Source organism: Ursus americanus, chromosome 12, assembly GCF_024610735.1.
Source record: "Ursus americanus isolate L20-20 chromosome 12, mUrsAme1.1.p, whole genome shotgun sequence".
Lineage (NCBI taxonomy): Eukaryota > Metazoa > Chordata > Mammalia > Carnivora > Ursidae > Ursus > Ursus americanus.
The window spans coordinates 59,169,914-59,191,504 of NC_142138.1; the positions used below are offsets into that span (position 1 = coordinate 59,169,914).

Genomic DNA, 21,591 nt, shown 5'->3' on the forward strand with positions numbered 1-21,591 from the left:
ATACATTAAAAAAAGAAAAAAAAACCTCAAATTAACAACCTAACTTTACAATTCAAGGAACTAGAAAGATAGTAATAAACCAAATCCGAAGTTAGCAAGAAGGAAGAAAATAACAAAGATTACAGCAAAAATCAAAGAAATGGTAAAATGATTTAAAAAATAACAAAACTAAGAGTTGGTTTTATGAAAAGATAAAATTGACAAGCCCTTAGACTAAGAAAACAGCAGGGAGACTCAAATAAACAAAATTGGAAAGGAGAGAAGGGACATTAGAACTGATGACACAGATAAAAAGATCATAAGAGAATATTATAAGAAATTATGTCAAAGCACTGGATAATCTAAAAGAAATGGATAAATTCCTAGAAACATATAACCTACCACAACTAGATCATAAAGAAATAGAATGCCTAAACAGACCCAAACTGGAACAGCAATTGAATCGTTAGTGAAAAACCTCCCAACAAGGAAAAGCTCAGGGCCAAATGGTTTCACTGGTGAATTCTACCAAATATTTAAGGAAGAATTAATGCCAATCTTTCTCAAATTCTTCCAAAAAATTGAAAATGAGGTTATACCTCCAAACTCATTTTACAAGGTTAGCATTACCCTGATGACAATGCCAATAAAAGAAAACTACAATCCCTGATGAACTTAGGTGCAAAAATTATCAACGAAATATTAGGAAACCGAATTTAAAAACACATTAAAAAGGACCATACAACATGACCAAGTGGGATTTATCCCTGAAATGCAACATATACAAACCAATAAATTAGTAATTTGACAAGATATATTAACATTAGTAATAGGTTAATAATCAGTAAATTATAATGTTTTAACATTGGTAATATGTTAATAATTGTAAGTTAACATTAGTAATATGAAAAATAAAATCTTACGATCATCTAGATACAGAAAAAGCATTTGACAAAATACATAATTTCATGATAAAAACCCTCGACCAATCAAGTATAGAAGGAACATACCTCAACAAAATAAAGGACATATATGACAATCTCAGAGCTAACATCAAACTCAATGGTGAAAGAATGAGAGCTATTCCTCTAACATCAGGAACTAGGGTGCCCACTCTCGCCACTCTTATCCAACATACTACTGGAAGCCATAGGTAGAGAAATTTAAAAAGACAAAGAAATAAAAAGCATCTAAATTGGAAAACAAGTAAAATTTTTATTTGTATGTGATATGGTCTTATATATAGAAAATACAAAAGACTCACCCCAAAACCTGTTGGAACAAATCAATGAGTTCAGGAAAGTCATAGTTATAAAATCAACATACAGAAATCTTTTGTGTTTGTATACTCTAGCAATGAAATATCTGAAAAAAGAAATAAAGCTATCCTATTCACAATAGCATGAAAAATAGTAAAATACTTAGGAATAATTTAACCAAGGAAATGAACATTCAGTACAATGAAAACTATAAGACTTTGATGAAATAAACTGAAGAAGACACAATAAATGGAAAAATATCTTATGTTAATGGATCAGAATAATTAATAGTATTAAAAATCCATACCACCAAAACTATAAGTTCAGTGCAATCCCTATCAAAATCCTAATGGCAATTTTCACAGAAACAGAAAAAATAATTCTAAAATTTGTTTGAAACCACAGAAGACCCCAAACATTCAAAGCAATTCTGAGGGAAAAGAATGAAGATGGAGACATTAAACTTCATGATTTCAAACTATACCACAAAGTTACAGTAATTAAAATAGTATGGTACTGGCATAAGAACAGACACATAGACGAATGGGAGAGAGCCCCGAAATAAACCCCTGCATATATGGCCAAGCAATATTTGACAATGGCTCCAAGAACACTCAATGGGGAAAGGATAGTTTCTTCAACAAATGGTGATGGGAAAACTGGATAATCACATGCAAAAAAATGAAATCAGAACCTGATCTTACAGCATTCATTAAAAATCACTCAAAATAGATTAAGATATAAATATAAAACCTGACACTGTAAAACTCCTTCAAAAAAAAATAAGGAAGAACTTCCCTGGCATTGGTCTTGGAAATAAGTTTTTGTATATGACACCAAAAACAGAGTCAAGAAAAGCAAAAATAAACAAATTGAGGCTACATGAAACAAAAAAGCTTCTGCACAGTAAAAGAAACAATCAATAAAATGAAAAGCCAACCTACAGAATACAAGAAAATATTTTCAAACCATATGTTGGATAAGGGTTAATATAATTGAATAACAACAAAAAAATCAAATTAACAATGGGCAAAGTAACTCAATAGTTTCTCAAGGAAGACATACAAATAGACAACAGAAACATGAAAAGATGTTTAACATGATTAATCATCAGGGAAATCTAAGTCAAAATCACAGTAAAATATTACCTCACACCTGTTAGAATTTCTTTTTTTAATGTTTTTTTTATTATATTATGTTAGTCACCATACAGTACATCCCTGGTTTCTGATGTAAAGTTCGATGATTCATTAGTTGCGTATAACACCCAGTGCACCATCATGTAAAAGACAGGAAATACCAAGTGTTGGTGAAAATATGTGGGAAAGGGGGCCCCTGGGTGGCTCAGTTGGTTAAACGTCTGCTTTCAGCTCAGGTCATAATCTCAGGGTCCCAGGATGGAGTCGAAGATGGGGCTCCCTGCTCAGCAGGGAGTCTGCTTCCCCCTCTCCCTCTACTCCTCACCCCTACTCATGCTCTCTCTCTCCCGCTCTTTCTCTCAAATAAATAAATAAAATCTTAAAAAGAAAATATGTGGGAAAGGGAACCCCACCCAGTACACTATTTATTGGTGGGAATGTAAATTTGTACAGGTACTATGGAAACCAGTATGGAGGTTCCTCAAGAAATAAAGAAGAGTGATCATATGATCTACCAATCCCACTTCTGGGTATATATCCAAAGGAAATGAAATCAGGATTTCAAAAAAGGTATCTGCAATTCCATATCACTGCAGCATTATTTACTACAGCCAAGATATGGAAACAACCTAAGTGTCCATCAATGGAAAAACGGATGAAGAAGATGTGGATGTGTGTGAATGCACAGACACACACACACACCCATACAATGGAATATTATTCAGTAGGGACAAAGAAGGAAATCCTGTCATTTGAAACAACATGAGGGACCCTGAAGGCATGATGCTAAGTGAGGTAAGTCAGAGAGAGAAAGAGAAATACTGCATGGTATCACTTATATGTGTAATCTTAAAAAGCTGAATTTGTAAAAACAGAGATAGAATAGTGGTTACCAGGGACTAAGAAGTAGGAGAATTGGGAAGATATTTAAGGGTACAAACTTGAAACTAGTAGATAAACACATTCTGGAGATACAATGTACAGCATAGTGATTATAGTTAACAATACTGTATTATAAACTTCAAAGTTGCTAAGAGATTAGACTTTAATTGTTTTTACAATAAAGAAATTATAATTATGTGATGTGACAGAAGTATTAGCTAGTGCTAATATAGAAATGTATCTAATCAATACACCATAGACTTTAAACTGGCACCATGTTATATTGAATTATATTTCAATAAATAAAAAAATAAATAAGTTCTCTGCCCATTTTCATCACACTGTCATTCTGTTATCGAGTTGTAGCAGTGTTTGCCTTTTAAACAATTTATAGTTAATATTTATAATTATTAATACATCAGATTTAAATCTATGAAATATAGATATATTCACATTTATCTCACTTGCACTATTACCTTCCAATTGTCCATTTTTCTTTTTATTATCTCTTAATTACACATTTGCATACTAATGTCTTAGGGGTTATACAGACATTCCAGCACGCACCCCTTTTTAAAATAAAAATCTGTGCATTTCCTGGACAATTAAAGGAAATTAAAACATTTCTATTCCATTTATCTTTCTTCGGATTCATGTGTATTTTTTCATATATTTTACTTCTGCATATATTTAGGCCTAGGCAGATGATGATATGATAATGATGATAATGATTTTATACAATCAACAGTAATTTAGAATTACCCATTTACATATCCATTCTGTTTCTGTTTATTCTTTAATTTCTAATACTGCCTCTGGAATCTTAAATTTACACAAAGAACCTCCTTTAATATTTTCTTTACTGAAGGCCTAATGGTGAAATGTCTTGGCTTTACAGGTCCAAAAATGTCATCGTTTTTTGTTTGTCTAAAAAATTTATTTTTTCACTTAGAATATTTATTTATTTTACTTTTTAAAATTTAAACTTTGTTAGTGAACATACAGAGCAATATTAGTTTCTGGAGTAGAATTCAGTGATTCACAATATCCTTTAATACACATCACTGATCTAGCCCATCCCTGACCCACCTCCCTCCATCCACCGGCAGTTTGTTCTCCATCATTAAGAGCACTCAGCAATCAAAAAGAATGAAATCTTGCCATTTGCAATGACATGGACGGAGCTAGAGTGTATTATGCTAAGTGAAATAAGTCAGTCAGAGAAAGACAAATACCATAGGATCTCACTCGTGGAATTAAAGAAAAGAAACAGATGAACATATGGGAAGGGGGAAAAGAAAAAAAGGAGAGAGTGTCATCATTTTTACTTAATTTTGATAGTTTCACTTGATACACAGGTTTATGTTGGCAATTATATGCTTTCAGTTCTTTAAATACGTCATTCCACTGCATTCTGATTTCCATCATTTCTGTTAGCAAGTCACTTGTAAATGTTTTGTTCCCCCTTTCAACACAATTTTTCTTTTCTTTGGGTCCTTTGAAGACATTCTCCTTGTCATTAATTTTTATTAGTTTTGCTATAATGTACCTATGTATTTTTGCTTTTTACCTTTGTAAATTTATATACTTTTTTAATTTGCAGATTGATCTTTTTTCAATCTTCTAACATTCTTTAGCCAGCAGCTCTTCAAGTACTGTTCAGCCCCATTCTCTCTCCACCATCTTCTTCACTCCAATTAGTCTTTTTTCACTATAACCAACAAATCTCTAATGGTCCTTCTTCTAATATTCACATTTTTGCTTCTCTGTGACATCACTGCAATATTTTCTTCTGACCAATCTTCCGGTTTGCTTATTCTCTTTTCCTCTACATCTTATTAAGTGATTATTATTTTCAGTTATTACATGTTTTTATCTAACACATCCATTTGTCCTTTTGTACGGTTTAAAGTCCATGTCTGTTAACTCCATTATTTGGATTTCTTGGTTGTCTAAAATATTTTCTTGGTATTTGGTCTTCCCCTCCACCACCCATATACTCATTTGGTTGTCAGATATATTAATGTGAGATTTAATGTGAAAAATTGCAGATATAATTTGAGACTGGCTGATGTGACCTTTCTCTAGACAGGATTTGCTCATGCTTCTGTTAGGAAGATAGACTAAAGGAACTAGAAATCTTACAGCAGGATGACTTATTTAAGGAATAACATGATCTGAAGCTTGGCTTCAAACTATTCAAGAGAAATTCTATATATACCTAAGCCTCACTCCTTTCAGAGTCCCAACTGAATGTGTGGGCTTATTTCCCAAGGTCTCACCTCTTTCCTAGGTCCAATTACTGTAATATTTGTCAGTATACTACTATTGACTCCCCAGAAAGTGATGCTTGGTTTTGTACCCTCTCAGTATCTCCTTTCAGAATTGGCAATTGCTATAATTTGAGGAAAAAGCATCACCAATGACAGGATTGCTTCTTTGAGTATTACTTCTTTTTAAAGTTTGGCTCCCAAATTTGCCAATACATATATAAATTGTGATGCCTTTTAACATATTTATGTTTTTAGTATAAATCTTATTGAAGTATAACTCACATAAAATAAATGAGTTCATTGCAAGTACAGAGTTAGATGACTTTTGAAAACTATATACAGTAGTGTAAACACTACTTGAATTAGGAAGTAAAAGTATTCCATCATTTCCCCCAAATTCTCTTTGTAGTCAATCTCCTAACACCCAAATCCAGGCAAAGATGGATTTGTCTTATATAATTACAAATTACAATTTGTTTTTTGCCTTTTCTAAAATTTCATATTAGTGGAATTATATTAACATACTCTTTTGTGTCTAGCCAAATACTGTTTTAAAATTTCATCTATATCTTTGCATATATCAGCAATTTGTTTCTTTTTATTAGCATTCCATTGTGCAGATACACCACAATGTGTTCATCCATTTACCTGTTGACAGATATTTGTATTATTACCAGTTTATAGTCATTATTAATACAGCTGCTATGAAATTCCAATACAAGTGTTTTTGTGGACATAGTTTTCATTTACTTTGGGTAAATATCCAGCTGACTTGTATGGTAATTGTAAATTTGAATTTATAAAAAACTGCCAAACAATATTTGACAGTGGAGATAAATTTTACACTAACCAGAAACATATGAAAATTTCAAGTACGCCATATTTGGCAATATTTGTATCAGTTATATCAATTTTAGTAATTCTAGTTGGTGTGTAGTACAATTATATTGACATTTCAATATGCACTCCCCTAATGACAAACAACGCTGAGTATAATTTGATTCTGCCATTGACATTTGTTTATCTCACATTACAAAGTGTTTAATTTTGCTCCCCTTCTTTATGAATCTTTATAGTGCTGGATTAAAAAAGTCCTTTGTAGGGGCGCCTGGGTGGCTCAGTGGTTAAGCGTCTGCCTTCAGCTCAGGGCGTGATCTCGGCATTCTGGGATCGAGCCCCACATCGGGCTCCTCCGCTGGAAGCCTGCTTCTTCCTCTCCCACTCCCCCTGCTTGTGTTCCCTCTCTCGCTGGCTGTCTCTATCTTTGTCAAATGAATAAATAAAATCTTTAAAAAAAATAAATAAAAAAGTCCTTTGTATAATATGTTTAAAACATTTTGTTCTACTCTCCAGTTTTCCTTTTCATTTTCTTAAGGGTGTATATAGGGTTCCCCAAAGAAACCTGTATGTGTGTGCATGTATATGTGGTGGGGGTAGAGAGTTTTAAAAATTGTCTCACATAATTGTGTGGGCTGGCAAGTCTGAAATATATATGGGAGGTCAGCAGGCAGGAAATTCAGGTAGAATTTGACACTGCAGTATTGAGTACAAAATCTCCACTGGAGGTCAAAAGACCGGAAATTCAGACTTTTTATGTTCCAGTCTGAAAGTGGAATTCATTCTTGAGAAACCTGATTTTGTTCATAAGGCCTTCAATTGATTGGATGTGGCTAACCCACATTATGGAAGATGATCTGCTTTACTGAGAGCCAACTGATTATAAAAGTTAATCATATCTAAAACAGTATCTTCACAGCAACATCTGGATTAGTGTTTGGCCAAACAACTGGGCACCATAGCTTAGCCAAACTGGACACATGAAATTTAATCATCACAGAGTGTCTGAAGCAGAAAATTTTAATTATGATGATTCTAATTTATCAATTTTAATGACTCGAGCCTTTTACATTTTATAAAAAAACCTTTGCCTATCCCAAGACTGCTAAAATTACTCATAAGTAAACTTTTATCAATTTTATAGTTTTAGAATTCTTAAATAGATGTCTATGTAAAATAAGCATTTTGTGTAAGGTATTAGGTAAGTGCCAGTTTTGTTTCTATTTGTCTATTCAGTGTTCCAGCCCTATTTGATGAAAAACTATGGCTTTTTCACTAAATTTCTTTGGAACCCATGTTAAAAATATGTAGACAGATATATATGATGTATTATTTTCATAGGTTTATTGTAAACAAGACTCATTTCCTCACCTCCTGCTTCCAAAACTAAATTCCTGAGAAAGAGATTTATTTGAAATAATTGGTTCACCTGATTGTGGAGCTGGCAAGAATCTTGTTTTGACAGAGTATTTTCACCTCACTTTTTCAAACTCTAAACATGTTACTAAAAAGTGTCATAGAGAACATTTCTGGAATGGTCAAGTAAGGACTTCTTATATTCACTCCTCTATGAGAGAGACAGAGAGAGAGACAGACAGACACAGAGAGAACACTGGCAAAGTGGTCAACATCAACTTCTTCAAAACTTTGGAAATTACCCAAAGGTGCAACGAGCTGGAGAGCATTTCTTCAAGAACAACAATTAAATCTCAGTGAGAACTGTGAGCTCTGAGGATGCTCTATTCCTATTCACCTCCACAGGTCAGTGGTAGTCTTGAAAATGAGAGGCCTAAGAGCAAGAGTAACAAAAACAAAACAAAACCCCAGCAGTGTAGTAGCTACGGAAGGGACAATTGTTTGGGAAGTTTCCAAAAAAGCCCACTGCCACAGAACTGCCACAGTTTGACCTGACTGGAAGCTTCCTGGAAATGCCCATTCACAGGACTTTGAGCTGACTCAGAGTTCACACAGTGAGGAAACATCTGGTTGTTAGTCAAAAACAAATAATAGCAATTGTATAAAATTGCAGCTGTCTCTGGCAGAAAAACTAGTTAGGGCAAAAAAGATGGCCAAGAAAATTACATAGGAAAATCAAGGGAATAAAAGTTCACAAATAGCTCTGAAAGGCTACACCCTATGCCTAGAGATCTAGAGGGCAAGGATAGATGGATGCTCAGGAAGATAATTTAAAAGACCCTAATTTTCCCCTATGGAAACTCTGAATTCTTGCACCAGCAGAAAATGAAAGCTAAGGAAGAACTGTAAACTATTAGAGCACTGAAGGCATACTGCAACATATATACACAGAGCCTCTTTGCAAATGGTGGAAGATTTATTGCTTTATCGCATTTAAGAAAGTTTCTACCAATCGCTAGCTGACTATGAAGCTTACCAAAGATTTTGTTGGCTCCACACAACAAAGAATATGGAATGTACAGAACTGATCAAAATAAGTAATCAAACAGCAAAATAACAAGCTTTTGGAAATGGGGGTGAAGGGTGAGTAGGGCTGATTTCTAGAGTTCCTAAATACTAGCTTTTCCCTGGCCCTCTGCCTCCACCACCAGTGGTCACGGCCTGCCCGCTGGCTTCAGGAACTTAGGTGCTTCCCACATGTGTATCATGAAGCTGCTGTCCTGTGTGGTGGCACCAGATGGCACTAGGCCTGGGTGGCCTGGCACATGGCACGCGGCTGGTGGCGGCGTGGCAAGGCAGCCCAGATGATGTGTAGGCATGATTCACGGTGGGCACAGGCAGCTGGGTGCCAGGGAGGGGTGTGCCCTAGGGCATGAGCAGGCACAGCATGGTGACCTGCTGCTGCTGCCCACGATGCACAACGTGTAGGAGAACCTCACAGCCAAAGTGCTGGCCATGATGGCCGAGCACACAGCCTTCAAGTTGTGCTCAATGCAGACTTGTTTGTGCAGTTGGACAGCTGCTGGCCAAGGTGCACAATGTGTGACCCTGTGCATTGCAGCCACTGAGGCTTCTTTTCAGGCCAAGTCCATGTCAAGCCCAGTGGTGCTAGTGCGAGGCCACCTGGCTGCTCTGCGACTACTAGCTACCCTACACGCTGAGGGATGGCTATGTGCCCTCGGCCAACCTGATGCACTACCTGCACGTCAGCCACACTTGTGCACATGACACAGTGACGAGGTGTTCCTGGGTGCCTGGCTGGTGTCTGTGGACATACAGCATGAGCACAACCCAGGCTTCAACACCAAGTACAATTACTGTGGCTGCAACAACCAGTACCTGGTGACACACCAGCACAGCCTAGAGGACATGCTGGAGAAGCACCACTCACTGATGCAAGAAGGCTACTTGTACAAGGAGGAGGTGCAGCTGTGGCTCTCCAACATCTATGACTGGTCCCCACCTCCCTCACAATGCTGTCAGAGGAAAGAGAGCACCCCTTGAGCTGCAGCCACTGACCTGCCATATGTCACAATGGTGCTGGAAGGAGACCAGGACGGATGCCTTGGGAGGTGGCCACCATAGCCAGAGTCATTTGTGGGCCTGCGGAGCAGCCGCTAAGGCGGCCTCCCACTGACCTTGTACGAGCAATGTGATAGGTTCTGGCTAGTTGTCCAGAATTAGTCCAGTCCTTAAGAGGACCTTGTTTATTCAGTGACCAGTGAGATTTTCAGGCAGATGCCAAGTAGTAGTGGATAGTGCCTAGGTCCCAGCTCCAGTGGGCACCAAGGGCTGTGCACCCCAGTGGCCAAAAAAGCATCTTGTTCTGGGTCTAGGAGACCCAGGGTGTTTGCCAGAGCAACACATTATGTCCAGGCAGAAATGTCCTGTCCCTGGATTTCAGCCAGCAATGGCCTAGATGGGAAGATGCCCAGCTTTGGGTGTGACAGCAGACAGCAGTGGGCTTACTGCCCCAACCCAGCCTATCCACTTGCTGTCTTCTCCCAAGTTAGGGGCAAGCACCCAGAGGCTGGAGCTGAAAGGCACTTGTAGGCACTTGCCCCAAAGAAAGAAGTTGGACTGGTTCAGGGGTGATGACTACGTCATGTCCTGCATCCTGTGTAGACCATCCACCTAGGGAATCATTGCACCAAGAGCTGTGGGGGCAGGGAACTGACCCTTGCATGTTGCGACTTAGCTGTGTGTTGTACTCCAGTGGCTTTTATCAAAAGTGCTGTAGATTTATTGGGTTGGGTTACCTTCTTTAACGTCTCATGTTGGTCTGTGTTGCTCTAGAGTGAATTTATGTTAAAAGCAATTCAGCACTAGCCTGTGACTTATTTATGAATATAGTAAATTTATGTAGGTAAGAGTTTAAGTTAGGATTGTGTAGGTCTCAGTATTTTAAAAATTATTTAAGGGAAGACTTTTCTATCAAAACTTGGAATTTGTGGATTAACCTGCTTTTACGGCTTGAGTTGCAGACCCACTGCTGCATGTGTGTTTACATGTCAAGGAATTCTAAAACTAACAAAAAAAAAAAAGAAAAATAAAATAACTAGTTTTTAACAAAAATTATGAATCATGCAAAGAAACTGGAAAGTATGGCCCATACAAAACAAATAGTCAATAGATACTGTCCCCAAGGAGCTCAAATGTTGGAATTACAAGATAAAAACTTTATTTTTTAATTTTTAAATTTTTAAAAAAGACTTTATTTGTCAGAGAGAGAGAGAGAACAAGCAGGGGGAGCCGCAGGCAGAGGGAGAAGCAGGCTCCCGCTGAGCAAGGAGCCTGATGTGGGACTTGACCCCAGGACCCTGGGATCATGACCTGAGCCAAAGGCAGATGCTTAACTGACTGAGCCACCCAGGCATCCCCAAGATAAAAACTTTAATACATCCATTACAAATATGCTTAACAAATAAAAGTAAACTGTATTTAAAGGATTAAAGAAAAACATGAGAATAACATCTCATCATATAAAAAATTTCAATAAAGTGAAATCATGGAGAAAAAAGACCAAATAAAAGTTCCGGAGAGAAACATTCAATAACTGAAATTAAATAGCCACTAAAAAAGGTCAACAACTAATTTGAACTGGCAGGGAAGAAAATCAGTGAACTTGAAGATAGGTCAATTGAGACAATCTAATCTGAGGGACTAAAAAAAAAATGGATAAAAATAAACAAAATGTAAGTGTCCACTGAAACAACAAGTGCACCAGCATGTACATGAAAGAAGTTCCAGAAGAAAAGGAGAAAGGAGCAGAAAGAACATGTTTTTAAAAAGTTCCCAAATTTAAAGAAAAACAGTAATATACTTATTCAAGAAGCAATGAATTTCAAGTATAATAAACTAAAAGAGATTCACACAGTGACATTAAAGTGAAAGTGTCAAATGCTGGACGTTTTCAAAAGAATATTGAAAGCAGGAGAACCCCCTCCCAAAACCCAAATAATCCAATTTTTAAAAATGGGTAGAAGAAATGAACAGATATTTCTCCAAAAAAGACATCCAGATAGCCAACAGACACATGAAAACATCTCTTATCATCAAGGAAATGCAAATCAAAACTACAATGATACATCACCTCACACCTGTCATAATGGCTAAAATCAACAATGCAAGAAACAACAAGTGTTGGTGAGGATGTGTAGAATAAGAACCCTCTTGCACTGTTGGTGGGAATACAAACTGGTATAGCCACTGTGGAAAACTGAATTTACTGTCATCAAAAAGTTAAGAATAACTATCCTATGATCCAGTAATCTCACTACTGGGTATTTACCCCTAAAATACAAAAACTTGAATTCAAAGGGATACATGCCTCCCTATGTTTATAGCAGCATTATTTACAATAGCCAAATTATGGAAGCAGCTCGTGTCCATTGACTGATGAATAAAGAAGATGTGGTATATATACACAATGGAATACTATTCAACCATAAAAAAGAACGAAACCTTGCCATTTGCAATGGAATGGATGGACCTAGAGGTATAATGCTAAGTGAAATAATTCAGTCAGAGAAAGACAAATACCATATGATTTCACTCATATGTGGAATTTAAGAAACAAGCACTCAAAAAGGAGCAAAAGAAAAAAGAGAGAGACAAACTAAGAAACAGACTCTTAGCTATAGAGAACAAGTTGATAGTTACCAGAAGGATGGATAAAATAGGCGATGGGGAGTAAGGAGTGCACTTATCATCATGAAGAACACAGGGTGACATATGGATTGTTTAATCACTATACACCTGAAACTAATGTAACACTGTATGTTAACTATACTGGAATTAAAATAAAATAAAATAAAATAAAATAAAATAAAATAAAATAAAATAAAATAAAATGAAAGCAGTAGAAAAAAATTACTCATGAGGGAATCCCCATTTAGATTAACTGCGGACTTCTCAAACACCATGAAGTCCAGCCAGCAATGGAATGACATATTTAAAGTTGAAAGGAAAACAGTCAACCAATAATTCTAAGCCCATAAAAACTATCTTTCAAAAATGAAGGTGAAATTAAGATCATCCCAAACAAAAACATAATCTGTCACTAGCAGGCAAGACATACAATAAACACTAAGAGGAAACCATGAAGCCAAAATGAAAGGAAACTAGACAGTATGTCAAATCCACACAAGGAAATAAAAAGCACTGCTAAAGGTGACTACATAAATAAACATAAAATACAGTATAAATATATTTTGGCTTATAAATATTTTCTTCTCCAATTTGATTCAAAATATAACTATATAGAGCAATAATTATAAAACTGTTTTGAAGGGCTTAAAATTGATGACCTTATAAAGATGTAATATATATGAAAATCTCAGCACAAAGGCATGGAGAGATAATATAGCCATACTAGGGCAATATGTTTGTATACAATTGAAATTAAGTTGGTACTAATGTAAAATAAATGATTTGAGTTAAAATATAATTATAATCCAAGGTGATCACTAAGGAAATACAAGTGACACAAAAATATATAGGAGCTAAGCTGGTAGAGTAGACAATACCTATTTAATACAAAAGAAGCCAGTAATATAGAAACAGAGAAAAAATAAAGATACAGAAATATAGAAAACAAAGAGTCATAGAATGGTAAATGGTGCAGTAAGAAGCTCTAGGAACCCATCCCTCCAGCAAAACAACTACTGAAATGATAAAAACTGTCAAAATCAAGAATTTTAGAAATCTGCTCTAGTTGAAAACTTGATCAGTGGAATCCCTGATGAAAAAAGAAACTGAGGGCTTCAGAGGGGAGGAGGGGGAATAGGATAGGCTGGTGATGGGTATTAAGGAGGGCACGTATTGCATGGTGCACTGGGTGTTACAGGCAAGTAATGAATCATGGAACTTTACATCAAAAACTAGGGATGTACTGTATGGTGACTAACATAATATAATAAAAAAATATTATTATTAAAAAAAAAGAAGCTGGCAAATACTGGTAAATTTTTATGCTTAGCATAGTAATTATCATCCCCCAGTCCCAGCCCTGCAGCAGCCAACCATCAAGATAGTGGTCCACATCCTGCTGTGGCTTGTTAGCTCCAGAGAAGCTTTGTCCTCCAAAATTCTAGGTTTATATTTTGATATGACTGGCTGTTCACATAAATGGCACAGTAGGTGATCATTTCAAACACAGACAGAAGTGATTTCCACTGTCTAAAGAACTTAAAGGGAGAGAATACTTGTATTTTCCTTTTGGGTACAAGGGAAACCTCTGTGCGGTCACTGGCTAAACATGTAGCTAACAGAGCAGAGACATCATGATCATACATGACAAAGAATACAACATTTGCAAATAGTTTGGAAAAGTCACCTTTTAAAGAAACAATAATTTTGCTTATCATCAACCAACAACTGAACTCCCTGGACAAGGGGGGATCTGATTTCCAGAGTCAGCACATTATGATAGTCAATATGTCCAGCTAACAAGAACAACAAATTACAAAGCATTCAAAGAAACAGAAAAGCACGGTTTATTCAAAAGAAAAAGAAAAACTGATAGAAACCACCCCAGAGGAAGGTTGGACATTGAACTTGATGACACAAAGACTCTAACTGTCTTAAATATCCTCAAAGACCTGAAGGAAATAATGAACAAACAAATAAAGGACATCAGAGAACAATGTACGGGTAAGTAGTGAATATCAATGAAGAGAAAAAAATTATAAAAAGGAACCAAATAGAAATCCTGCATCTGAAAAATACAATAGTTAAAATAAAAAATTCTCTAGACAGTGCAATACCAGATCCAGATAGGAAGAAAGAATCTGAGAACTTGAAGAGAGAATAACTGAAATTAGTCATTCAGAGGAGAAATAAAAGAGATTAGGAGGAGTGTACAGAGACCAAGAGGTGTGTAGGACACCAGTAAGCTTAACAATATACATATTATGGTAGTCTGAGAAGAGAGAAGAAAAGGAGAAGACAAAAAAATTTGAAGACCCAAATTCCCAATTATGAAGGACATAAGTCTACACATCCAAGAAGCTCAATGAATTACAAACAGGATAAATAGATTCATATTAAGACACATTATTTCATACTACTGAAAGACAAAACCAAAGACAGAATCTTAAAAGCAGAAAGGGAAAAGCAACTAATTGGGGCACCTGGGTGGCTCAGTCAATTAAGCATCCAATTCTTGGTTTTTGCTCAGGTCATGATCTCAGGGTCATGAGACTGAGTCCCATGCTGGGTTCAGCGCTCAGCACAGAGTGTGCTTGAGATTATCTCTCTTCCTTTGCCTCTTCCCCCCCCATCTCTCTCTCCAAATAAGAAATAAATCTTAAAAAAAAAAGAAGAAGCAACTCATCATGGTACAAAGGATTCTCAAAAAGATGAACAGCCAGTTTCTCACCAAAGACTATGGAGGCAAGAAAGTAGTAGAATGAGGGCGCCTGGGTGGCTCAGTTGGTTAAGTGTCTGCCTTCAGTTCAGGTCCTGATGCCGGGGTCTTGAGATTGAGCCCTACATTGCACTCCCTGCATAGTGGGGAGCCTGCTTCTCCCTCTCCTCAGCACACACAACTTGTGTGCTCTCCATCTTTCTCAAATGAATAAATAAAATCTTTAAAAAAAGAGAGAGAGAGAAAGTAGTAGAATGATGTATTTAAAACAAGCTAAAAATAAAAATCTGTCAACCAAGAAATCTCTATCTGGTAAAAATACTCTTCAAAGATAAAGGAAAAAATAAGACAGTCTCACAAAAACAAAAGCTAAGAGGGACTGTCAATATCAGAGTCGCCCTACCCCCCCCCCAAATGCTAACGGTAGTTCTTTATTTTTTAATTTAAAAAAAAATTTTTTTTTAAAGATTTTATTTATTTATTTGACAGAGATAGAGACAGCCAGTGAGAGAGGGAACACAAGCAGGGGGAGTGGGAGAGGAAAAAGCAGGCTCATAGTGGAGGAGCCTGATGTGGGGCTCGATCCCATAATGCCGGGATCACGCCCTGAGCCGAAGGCAGGAGCCCAACCACTGTGCCACCCAGGCGCCCCCTAATGGTAGTTCTTTGGGCTGAGATAAAAGGACACTAGATGGTAACTCCAAGCCATTCAAATAAATAATGATCACTGGTCAAGGTAATTACACTGGTAAACATAAAAGCAAGTATTATTGTTTCCTAGTTTATAAGTCCTCTTTTTATACCCTATAAGATTTAAAAGAGAAACACATAAAAGATTAATTACAAATCTATGTAAAAAGATGTAATTTGTGACAATAACAACATAAAAGAGGGATCAGAGCTGAATAGAAGGATTCATGTATATTTTGAACCTAAGTTGGTATCATTTCAAACTAGATTATTATAAACCTAGCATTTTATCTTTAATGCCCATAGTAACCACTAGGAAAATAACCAAGAAATATGTATATACACTGAAAAGGAAATAATGAGAGAATCAAAATTCTACACCACACACACACACACACACACACACACACAAATCAAACACAAAGGAGGCATTATTAGAAAGAACTAAAGAAAAGGTATAAAGCATACAGAAATAAATAGTAAAATCACAGAAATCCTTCATTGTCAATAATCACTTTACATTTAAATATATTAAAGTCATAATTAAAAGATATATTTGCCATAGTATACCAATAAAAAAACGATCCAAGTATATGCTTCATGGACCAGACTCATTTTAAATACATAGACAGAAATATGTTGAAAGTATAAAGATGGAAAAAAGATAACCCATGCAAATAACAGCCAAGAGATCTGGGTGTTTATCAGATAAAATGGACTTTAAATCAAAAACTGTTACAAGAGACTGAGGGACATTATATATTAATAAAGAGATAATTCATCAAGAAAAAATATAAACATACATGGACCACACAACAGAGCTCCAAAACATATGAAACAAATATTGACAGAATTGAAGGGAGAAATAGTTCTATATTTCAATACATAACTTCCAATAATGGATTGAACATCTAGACAGAAGATCAGTGGGGAAATTGAGGACTCAAAGAACACTGTAATAAACTAGACTTAACAGATATACACAGTAGCCTCCATCCAACTTTAGCATACACATTCTTCTCAAGTACACATAGAACCTTCTTCAGGTTAGACCACTCGAGTATATAAAACAATTCTCAATAAAATTCTAAAAATTAAAATCATACAAAATATCTTCTTCTAACACAATGGAAAAGCTAGACATCAATAACAGAAGGAAAACTGTAGAATTCAGAACTGTGTGGAAATTAAATACACTCTTAAACAACAAATAAGTCAAAGAAAAAATTACTATGGAGATTAGAAAATAGTTTGAGATGAATAAAAATGAATAAAAATTCCAAAACTTACAGAATGAAGCCAAAGTGGGGCTAAGAGGGAAATTTATGTCTACAAATGCTTATATTAAAAATAAATAAAAATCTCAAATCAACAACTTAACTCAACAGCTCAAGTGATCAGAAAAGAGAGAACAAACTAAACCCAAAGCCAGCAGAAAGAAGGAAATAATAAAAAATCAGAACAGAGATAAATGAAAGAGGCAATCGAAAAAAGAGAAAATAAATTAAACCAAAAGTTGGTTCTTTGAAAATAATAACAAAATCAACAATCCTTTACCTATGCTAAGAAAAATGAAGGAAGATGCAAATAACTAAAGTTAGAAATGAAAGTGGAGACATTACAACTTAAAAGAAATTAAGAAGATTTTGAAAGAATATTATAATAATACACCAACAATTAGATAATCTAGATAAAATGGACAAATTCCTAGAATACAAAAATTACCAAAATTGACTCAAGAAGAAATAGAAAATACCAAAAGACTTATTATAAGAGATCGAATCAGTAATCAAAACCTTCCAGGGGCACCTGGGTGGCACAGTTGTTAAGCATCTGCCTTCAGCTCAGGGCGTGATCCCAGCGTTATGGGATCGAGCCCCACATCAGGCTCCTCCGCTACGAGCCTGCTTCTTCCTCTCCCACTCCCTGTGCTTGTGTTCCCTCTCTTGCTGGCTGTCTCTATCTCTGTCAAATAAATAAATAAAATCTTTAAAAAAAAAAAAACCTTCCAAAAAAGAAAAGTCCAGGAGTAGATAGCTTCACTATTGAATTATACCAATCATTTAAAGGAGAAAAAAACAAAACAGAAAATTAGCACCAATCCTATTCAAACTCCTACCAAAACTTAATGAGAAAAACAGAGAGAAGATTAAAATTACTAAAATAAGGAATAATTAAAGGGATTTCTCTACTGACCAAACAGAAATAAGAGAATATTAAAGGGAAATACAAAACTATGATGAGATATCACCTCACCTGTCAGAATGGATAAAATTAACAACATAAGAAAACAACTGCATTGGCAAGGATGTGGAGAAAGGGGAACCCTCTTACAATGTTAATGGTAATGCAAACTGATACAGCCACTCTGGAAAACAATATGGAATTTCCTCAGAAAATTAAAAATAGAATTACCCTATGACTCACTAACTGCACTAATAGGCATTTACCTAAAGAATACAAAAATATTGATTTGAAGGGGCACATGCACCCTGATGTTTATAGCAGCACTATCAACTATAGCCAAATTATTGGAAGAGCCCAAAGGCCCATCGACTAGTGAATGGATAAAGAAGGTGTGGTGTGTGTGTGTGTGTGTGTGTGTGTGTATGTGTGTGTTCCATTATATATATATATATATATATATATAATGGAATACTATTTGGCCATCAAAAAGAATGAAATCTTGCCATTTGCAACAACATGGGTGGAGCCAGAGTGCATTATGTTAAGCGAAATAAGTCAGAGAAAGACAAATACCATGTGATTTCACTCATATGTGGAATTTAGAAACAAAACAGATGAACATAGGGGACGGAAGAAAAAAAAGAGATTGGAGGTCAAAACATAAGAGACTATTAACTATAGTCTGAGGATTGCTGGAGGGGAGTGCGCAGGGAATGGGCTAAATGGGTCATGGGTGTTAATGAGGGCAGTTGTGATAAGCACTGGGTGTTATATTATAAGTTATATGAATCACTATATTCTACACCTGAAACCAATATTACATTATATGTTATGCCATATATATATATATGTTATATACATATAACATTATCTGTTAAATATGTTATATGTTAACTATAATTTAAATAAAAACTTGAAACACACACACAAAAAAAAAGAAAAAAGGGAAATACTATGAACTACATGCCAATATGTTCCTAGAAAGACACAAAATATCAAAACTGACTAAAAAAGAAATGGAAAATATGAATAGACCGATTACAAGTAGAGATGGAATTAGTGGTTTAAAAAACTTACAAAGAAAACCCCAGGTCCAACTAGCTTAAGTACTAAAAAGAAGTATTTACGAACTATAATCAGTCCTCCACAGTCTGACCCTGGTACCAAAAAAATAAAAACAAAAAACAGTATCTCTTATGAATATAAATGAAAAATCCACAGCAAAATACTAGGAAACTAAATCCAGGAACACATAGTGAAGTTTCATACAACATTACAAAGCAGGAGTTATCCAAGAAATGCAAGGCTATCTAATACCAAAAAATCAATGCTATATATCAGGTTGATATAATTAAAAATAAAAATCACAAGATTATCTCAGTAGACACAGAGAAAGCATTTGACAAAATTCAATGCCCATTCATAAAATGCTCATAAAAATGTTCAACAAACTAGGAATAGAAGGGAACTTTTTTAACCTGATGAAGGGCATTACTTAAAACTCTATAGCTAATATCATACTTAATGTGAAAGAGTGAATTATTTCCCCCTAAGATCAGAAGCAAGAAATGTCCTTTATCAGGGAAGTACATTCTTGTCATTTCTACTGTACATTATAACAAAGGTTCTAGTTTGGAAACAACAACAGAAACGAAAGGCATCTATATTGGAAAGGAAGAAACAAAGTCATCTTGGCTCACAGATGACATGATTTTGTATATAAATAATATACACACAAACTATCAGAAGTAATAAATTCAGCAAGATCGTAAGATCAATATACAAAAAAGCTGTCTTTTTGTGCACTAACAATAAACAAAATAACATGAAATTGGAAAATCAATTCCATTTACAATAGTATCAGAAACAATAAGAAGAGGAAATTTAACAAACAAGTGTAAGACTTGTACACAGAAAACTACAAAACATTGTTGAAAGAAACTAAACAAATAAATGGAAAGACGTCTTATGCTCATGGGTTGTTAAGGTGATAGCACTCTTGAAATTGATATACAGATTCAACAAAGTCCTTATCAAAATCCTAGCTAGCTTGTTTGCAGAAATTCACAATCTGATTCTAAAATTCATAAAGAAATGCAAGAGACCCAGAATAGTCAAAACAATCTTTAAAATGAAGAATAAATTTGGAAGACTCACACCTCTTAATTTAAAACTTTCTATAAAGTTACAGAATTCAAGAAAGCATGGTACTGATGTGAAACACACACACACATACACATATATATGTATATACGTATATATGTGTATGTGTGTGTGTGTGTATATATATATATATATATATATATATATATATAAACAGAATTGAGAGGACAGTAATAAACCCAGATATCTATGGTAAACTTATTTCAACAGGAAAGCCACAACAACCAACAGGAGAAAAAGTAATCTTTTCAACAAGTGGTGTTTGAACAACTAGATATTCACATACAAAGAAATAAATTGGGAACCCTACCTTGCACCATAAAAAAAAAAAACTCAAATGCATAATACACTAAAAAAGAAGTAGCTAAAATTATAAAATTCTTAGAAGAAAGGTTACAAATAAATCCCCATAAACCTGGGTTATGCAAAGATTCTTCAGAAATAACACCAAAGTAAAAGTGACAAAAGAAAAATAGATAATACAGACCTCATAAAAATTAAGGACCTTCGTGCATTGAAAGACAGCATTAAGAAAATGAAAATAATCCACTGAATGGTAAAAAATGAATGTAAAACACATATTTGATAAACTACTTGTACCTAGAACATAGAAAGGACTCTTACTACTCAATAACAAAAAGGATAACCCAATTAATAAGCATGCAAAGAATTTAGATAGATATTTCTCTAAAAAACATACACAAATGGCCAATGAGCTAATGACAAGATGGGTATATCATTACTCATTAGGGAAATGCATTTGCATTTGCAAAACCACAATAAAATACACTTCAAATCCACAGGATGACTTGAAAAAACAGAAAATTCAGATAAGCAAGTGTTGGGTAGCATGTGGAAAAATTAGAAGCTTTATACATTGCTGGTGGGATTATAAAATGCTACAGCTACTTTGAAAAAGAGTTTGGAAATCCTTAAATTTATTAATGATGATTACCATATGACCCAACTCATCTTAAGTATATACCTAAGTAATAAAAACACATCCACAAAAAAAAGTTGTACTCAAATGTTCATAATCACAATATTCATAATAGCCCCAAAGTAGAAACACAGATTTTCACCAACTGATAAACGGATAAGTAAAATGTGGTATATTTATACTATGCGATGTTTTTTGGTAAAGAAATAAAAGCAATAATGAGTCTTGTTGTTTTGGGGGATTTTTGTGGTTTTTTTAAATAGTAGCCATCCTGATGCATGTGAGGTAGTATCTCATTTTGCTTTTGATTTGCATTTCTTTAATGATATGATATTGAGCATTTTTTCATGTGTTTATTGCCTATTCACATATCTTCTTTGGAGAAATATCTATTTAAGTTCTTCACTCAAGTCTGAATTGATTTCTTTGGCTTTATGCTGTAGAGTTTTAGGAGTTC

The 21,591-nt window shown here is 35.0% G+C and overlaps 1 pseudogene; it reads left to right on the forward strand.

Annotated features, from left to right (window-relative positions):
• Positions 1-9,022: 9,022 nt before the first annotated feature.
• LOC123795421 (beta-1,3-galactosyltransferase 6-like) lies at positions 9,023-9,789 on the forward strand (annotated as a pseudogene).
• The last annotated feature ends 11,802 nt before the right edge of the window (positions 9,790-21,591 follow it).